Genomic DNA, 7,138 nt, shown 5'->3' with positions numbered 1-7,138 from the left:
GAGGTGACGGAGCTCCGGCCCCCGTGGGTGCGGGGCCGGCGGCTGCTCGGGGCCGGGGGTGGCACCGCTTGGGCCCGTGGGGACAGGGCGTGGCTCGGGGTGACCGCGCGGGGACGGCCCACGCGGGTCGGGGGGGGGGACGGGACGGGGCCACGGAGGGGTCCCCAGCGGTGGGGGGGTTCAGGGGGGCAGCCGGGGGCGGGGGGACCGGGGCCCCACGGAGACCCCGGGTCACGGGCGGGTGCGGGCGCGAGTGGCTGCGGGGGGGCGGGGGGCGCGGCAGAGGGGGCGTGTCCCCGCGCGGGGCGTGGGCGTGTCCGGGGCGGGACGGGGCGTGTCGGAGGGCGCGGTCGGGGCGGGAGGGGGCGTGGCCCGGTGACAGTGGGCGTGGCCTGGGCGGGCGCGGGGCGCACCGGAGCCAGCGGAGCGCAGCGGAGCGGCCACCGCCGCCGCCACCCCCGAGCCCCCCCGCGCCGCCGCCGCCCTGCTCCCCCCCACCGCCACCATTCCCGCCCCCGGCCGACAACGCGCCCCGGCCGAGCGGCGGCTCAGCCTGGGCCGCAAAACTTTACTGGCGGCCGCGGCGGGGGTGGTGATGGTGCTGGTGCTGGTGGTGCTCATCCCGGTGCTGGTGAGCTCCGCCGGTACCGACGGACGCTACGAGATGCTGGGGACATGCCGGATGGTCTGCGAGCCCTACGGCCCCGCCGCCGCACCCGCTCCGCAACCGGCCGAACGCGGACCCCTCCCGCCGCCTTCCACCCTGGTGCAGGGTCCCCAGGGCAAGCCGGGGCGACCGGGGAAACCGGGGCCGCCGGGACCACCGGGAGAACCGGGACCACCGGGACCGGTGGGGGCACGGGGTGAAGTGGGACGACCAGGACCACCGGGATTACCGGGACCAGGGGCTACGGGTGCCGTGAGTGCGGCAACCTACAGCACGGTGCCGCGCGTCGCATTCTACGCCGGCCTCAAGAACCCCCACGAGGGCTACGAGGTCCTCAAGTTCGACGACGTGGTCACCAACCTGGGCAACAGCTACGACGCTGCCTCCGGCAAGTTCACCTGCGCCATCCCCGGCACCTGCTTCTTCACCTAGCACGTCCTCATGCGCGGCGGCGACGGCACCAGCATGTGGGCCGACCTCTGCAAGAACGGCCAGGTAAGGGCTGGCCATCCCAGCTACCAGCCCCCCCGCGGGGACGGGAGATGTCACTGCCCCCCCAGCACCGGAGAAGGGCGCTGGGTGCTTCCTCAGGGTGCCCCGTCCTTTTCCCAGCCCCAGGGATGCACCCCCTGGGTGCTCCATCCTTCTCCTGGCCCCAGAGGTGAACCCTCAGTATGCCACATCCTTCTCCCAGTGCTGATGATGAGCTCTGGGTGCTTCCCCCGGGGAGCCCTGTCCTTTTCCCAGCCCCAGGGATGCACCCCAGGGTGCCACATCCTTCTCCAGTGGCAGTGATGGGCTCCGGGTGCATCTCTGGGGTGCCACGTCCTTCTCCCAGCTGCAGAGATGCACCTGCGGCGTGCCCTGTCCTTCTCCTGGCCCCATAGATGCATCCCTGGGGTGCTCCATCCTTCTCTCAGTGACAAGGATGGGCTCTGGGAGCTTCCACTGGTGTGCCCCATCCTTTTCCCGGCCCCAGAGATGTACCCCAGGATGCTCTGTCCCTCTCCCAGTGGCAATGATGAGCTCTGGGTGCATCCCCAGGGCGCCATATCCTTCTCCTGGCCATGGAGATGCACCCCAAGGTGCCACATCCTTCTCCAGTGGCAGTGATGGGCGCTGGGTGCATCCCCAGGGTGCCCTGTCCTGCTCCCAGCTCCAGAGATGCATCCACGGCATGGCCCATCCTTCTGCCAGCCCTGGAGATTTGCCCCCAAGAGGCTCTGTGTTTTTCCCAGTAGCGATGATGGGCCCTGAGTGTGTTCCTGGGGTGCCCCATCCAACTCCCAGCCCCAAAGATGCACCCCAGGGGTGCCCCATCCTTTCTCCAGTAGCAGTTTTGGGCTCCGGGTGCACCCCCGGGGTGCCCCATCCTGCTCCCATGCCCAGAGATGCTCCCCCGGGTACCCCGTCCCTCTCCCAGCACTGGGGGCACACGCTGCCACCACAGCCAGGCTGCCCTGCCATGTCCCCAAGGGTCCCCTTGGTCCTTTCCTTGGCCCCACAGACGTGCCCTGTCATGCCTCTGGGGTGCCTTGGGGTGTCCCCACAGTGTCCCCAGGGTGTCCTGCCCTCCCCGGCGGGGACAAGGCTCCTCCACAGGGGACAGTCCCTGGAGGGGGCAGCTTCTGCCCCAATTGTGGGGTGCAGCCCCCCCGGCCCAGAGCCAGTCCTGCTGCCGCTGGGTGAGGAGACATGTCCTCATCCCGTCCGGGCTGCGAGGGGACACCATGGGGGGACACCCCGAGGCTGGCTCCGTCCCTGTCCCCCGCCCCACTCCGGCATCCCCCCCAGACCCCGTCCATCTGAAAATCCTCCCAATCCCGAGACCCTCCATCCCCGCTGTTTTCGGGTGATGTCCATAGCGCTGCCCCTTTCTCACACTGTGTCCCCCCCAGCCATGACCTGAGGCCCAAGACGTGGTCGTGACCCCCAAAACGTCACCTGAGCTCAGTTCCCTTGGGTGTCACCACAACCGGCATCCTCACCGGGATTCATCCCACCCCGCTCCCACTTCCCGTCTTCTCCCGGCATCCAGCCCTGTGGTGCATCCTTATCCTGAGGATGTACGACACCAAATGAACCCAAACTTGCGTTATCAACCCCCAAAAACAGCTGGGGGGGGCGGGAATTGGGAGTCCTGTCACGGCCACAGCACTTCACCCCTCGGCTCTTAAAACCCCTGAGCCGGGAGGGCAGCAGAGGCAGAAGCCGCTCAGCTTTTTTTCTCCATCCAAACAGTTTAATTTTTTTTTTTTTTTTGTGTGTCCCCCACTCCAGTCCCAAATTTTGGAGGGTCCTGGCGACGCTTGGCACCCCTGGCTCTTTCTCCCAAGCAGCATCTGTGTAACTCCAGACTGAGCATCCCCAAAAAAACACTTCAACCCCTTATTCCTCCACAAAAGTATTTTTGGGGACACCCCCAAACCTTCCTGCCTTCTCCTGCCCTCCACTGAGCTCTGACCCCCCCAGCCTGGTGGGGGATTGATGCACCCGGACGCTCCTGGATGAATTTCCAGAAGCTACGGAGCCCCTCGACAAGAGGAACTGCACTTGGTCGGGCGCGCGATGCAGCTTAATTAACTGGTTGTTAATTACTAACGAGGTATCGCCGCTCCAATATTTATAAAGAAGCAGCTCGGGAGGCAGGGGAGCGTTTCAGCGGGCTGGCTCCAGCGGGAGAGTTTCAAAAAGGTACCCCAAAAATACCCCCAAAAATGAGAAAATTGGGTTAATTAGGGATTTGTTACCAAAAATGCTCCATCCCTGGCAAAGCTGGGGGGTCGGGGGTTGCCGGGGTGTTTCCTGGTAGACAGGGGTCGATGCCAGCCTCCTCCTAGGGAATTATAACTCGGGGGTGTCCGTCTGACCCCCCCACTTTCCTCTGGGCGCTGCTGGTTCTGGGCACAGCCCCTCACCCTGCATCGGGGCTGGAGTTAATGAGAGCCAGGGGAGCCCCGGCGCTGGGAGGGAGCTGCTCCTGGTGGTTAATTAGCATTAATTATTCTTATTTGTATTAGCCCATAGACAGGCGAGTGGGGCAGCGGGGTGGGGGCGGGTGCTGGACGGTTGGACGGACGGACGGACGGGGTCGGAACGGGGCGGTTCTGGGGTCCCCGTGGTGGGGGTGACTGGCCCTGGCTGCCTCGTGTAGCCAAAGGCCTGGGGAGGGGCACAGCCCCGGGGGGGTCCCTGTGGTTGGGGGCCTGGGGACAGTCCCCAGGGGGGACCCCCTTGCTTTGGGGGGATTCTGGGGGCACCCAGTGTTGTGCCTGGGGGCCCAGGGGGCCACCTGCTACTGCCCCCAAGGGTGCTGGGGGGCACCCACCGCCATGCCCAGAGGGGTCCGAAGGGGGGCACCCACTGCTGCGCCTGGGGGTGCTGGGAGGGCACCCGGCATATGTCTGGGGGTGCTGGGGGGCGCCCGCCACTACACTTGGGGGTGCTGGGGAGCGCCCACAGCCACACATTGGGGTCCTGGGCCACGGTGGCCGTGGCACGTGGGGCACATGGTGTCCCCGAGGCACCGAGCGTCACCGCGAGCAGCTCAGCCCCGCTGCCCCCCGTCCCCCTGCCAGCCCAGGGCCCTGGGGCGCAGCCGGCCACGTCGGGGACCATCCCAGTGACCCCAGGGCTGGTGACACCCCCCAGCAGTGTCACCGGGGTCAGTGACAGCGGCTGCAGCAGAGCCAGCTGCGGGGGCTGGGGGCCATGTCCCCCCCATGGTTCCCACCCCCCGGGGCTGCGCCGGGCTGTGGCACGGAGAAACTGAGGCACAGAGCAGCACGAGGGGGATGAGACCATCCGAGGGGGGGACTTGGTGGCAGCCCCCACTTCCTCTGCCACCGTGGTGCCGGGAGCGGCTCAGGCCAGCCTGGCGCTGCCATTTGTCTTCCCTGGTTAGCGCGAAGGGCTGGCGGGCACGTGGTGACGAGGCAGCTCCTTAACGAGGGAAGATGGATGGCACTGGGCGGCTCTGGCTGCAGGGGGAGGGACACGATGGCAGCAGAGCCCGGCACCAAAAAGCTTCCCCTCGTTCTCCCTCCCCCCTGCTTCTTCCTCCCTCCTCTTCCTCAGCATGACCCTCTGTGAGGCAACACCCCCTGGAGACTGGGACACTGTGACCCCCTGAGATTCACCGGGTGTCCTCCCCCAGGGATGGGGACCCTCGTGGTGGCGGGTTATACACAGGGTGAATATTAACAGGGTGATAGTGTTGGTGATGGCACGAGGGATACGGCTGCGTGGGTGAGAGCACGGGACCACCTGCTGGGACATCGGTAGGTTCCAGAGTTAACAGTGTCTGAGCACGCCATCGCAGGCTGCCTGTCGGCTCGGGGAGATGAGGAGAGGACCCTCCCCACCCAGCGTGAGCCAATTAAGAGCCCATTGTTGTCGGTTGTAATTAGGAGCATCTTCTCCCCAGCGAGTCGCTTTTGCATTTATTTCATTTGGGATTTTACCTGCCGGCTTGTCGCTGTCACCCAGCGCTGCGCGATCTCCCGGCAAGGCGCCGGCGGAGATTTGATTACCCAAATAATTCTGCAGTGGCAGCAGGCTCCAGCCACGGAGCTTCTTTGCCAGGCAGTTACGGCACCTCCGGCTCTGCCGGCACCTCCCGGCCTTGTCCTCTGGCACGGAGGAAATATTTCTCGGGGGGAGCATCCCGCCCCCCAGCAGGCTGGGATCAGGGTGAAGAGCGAGGCTTGTTTTGGGGGGATTTGAGCTCAGCCTCGCTACACGCTCATGGCCCACAGGGAGCTCATGGGAAGATGTGCAGGAGAATCAGGTTGGTTGGGGCCGGGCTGGGCTTGGAGACGCAGTCCTGTGTCCGAGCCGGGGTCCCACATCTGAGCCACGGTCCTGTGTCCGAGTCCAGAGTCGGGGTCCCAGCTCTGAGCCACGGTCCCGCAGCTGCACTAGGTCAGGGTCCCGTGTCCGAGCCGGGGTCCCACATCCAAACCCGAGACGGGGTCCCGTGTCTGAGCTGTGGGCCCGTGGCTGAATCTGAAACCGCGGCTCCATGTCTGAGCTGGGTCCCACATCCCCATCGGGAGACGGGATCCCGTGCCTGAGCTGTGGTGCTGCACCCCAGTCCGGAGCCGTGGTTCCGTGTCCGTGCCGGGGTCCCCCCCGTGCAGACCCAGAGCTGGGGCCTCGCCTCCGCGTCGTGGTGCCACACCCGAGCCTGGGCCTGTGGCCCCAAACCCAGCGCCAGGGCCCCAGCTCGGAGCCTGCCCGGTCAGGGAGAGGCTCCGGGCGGTGCTGGGGGCAGCCCCCTCCATCCGTGGTGCGTCACCCGTGGGGGGGGTCAGGGCACCCCACGCTGCCCCGGAGCTGGCGGGCGCTCTCCCTGGCTGCGGCTGAGCCGGGACCCCGGGTGTCCCGTGGGACCCGGGGCAGAGCCGTGCCCTGAGCCGGGTAACGCGGGTGTCCCCTGCGCAGGTGCGGGCCAGCGCCATCGCGCAGGACGCCGACCAGAACTACGACTACGCCAGCAACAGCGTCATCCTGCACCTGGACGCGGGGGACGAGGTCTTCATCAAGCTGGACGGGGGCAAAGCCCACGGCGGCAACAACAACAAGTACAGCACCTTCTCCGGCTTCATCATCTACTCGGACTGAACCCGCACCCACAGCGTCGCCCCACGGCCCCCCGGCCCCACGGCATCGCCCCATAGACCTCCAGCCCCACGGTATCCCCCAAAGACCGCCCAGCCCCACAGCGTCCCCCCACTGCCGCCCAGCCCTAGAGCCTCCCCTTTGCTACTGTCCAGCCCCACGGCATCCCCCCACAGCGATCCAGGCCATGTGCGGTGCCCCAAACCCCCCCTTTCCCATTAGCTCACCCCACAGCTGCTAATTCAAGGCTGGGGGCCCGCAGGGGGCTGGGGACCAGCAAGAGGCTGGGGGACCCCCCTGCGCTGCCCCACTGCGCCCCCATCCCCTGGCTGTGCTCCCCGCTTGGCCCCGTGGTGCCCCACTCCTCGCTGCCTCCCCACGCTCGGGGCAGTGCCGGGGCCGGGGGTCCCTGCTGGCGTGTATATATGTACAGGACGCGCAGATGTCTATACGGGTGCCCCCCCTGTCCAGCCCCGTGCTGGGGGGCTGCGCTGGGGCAGGGGGGCGATGCCTTGCTGCCTGACCCCAGGGCTACCCCATGGTAAAGCAGAGCTGTGACCTCTCCCCGTCTGCTGTCTGTGTCCCCGCGTGGGGCAGAGCCAACATCCCCCAGCCCAGGGACAGGGTCCACCTGCCACCCCCCCAGTCGACCCCGCTTGACTTCCTGAACTGGCCCGGCCGGGGGTGCCGGGAGAGGCTCCCCTGTCCCCAAGCGCTGGCGTCTTCTCTGCCACCTCCAGTGCAGACAGTGGGGGTGCCACCGCCACCATGTCCCTGACCCAGAGCCCAGGTGGCCCCATGAGGGGTGTCCCCTCAGGTACATGCGTCCTCACTGCAGGGGGGAGGACG

The 7,138-nt window shown here is 67.1% G+C and overlaps 1 pseudogene; it reads left to right on the top strand.

The window, feature by feature from the left end:
* The first annotated feature begins 553 nt into the window (after positions 1–553).
* LOC141964946 (C1q-related factor-like) lies at positions 554–6,774 on the top strand (annotated as a pseudogene).
* The last annotated feature ends 364 nt before the right edge of the window (positions 6,775–7,138 follow it).

This window comes from Athene noctua, chromosome 12 (genome assembly GCF_965140245.1).
Source record: "Athene noctua chromosome 12, bAthNoc1.hap1.1, whole genome shotgun sequence".
In the NCBI taxonomy this organism is placed as follows: Eukaryota; Metazoa; Chordata; class Aves; order Strigiformes; family Strigidae; genus Athene; species Athene noctua.
This window is presented reverse-complemented; position numbering and strand designations above follow the sequence as displayed.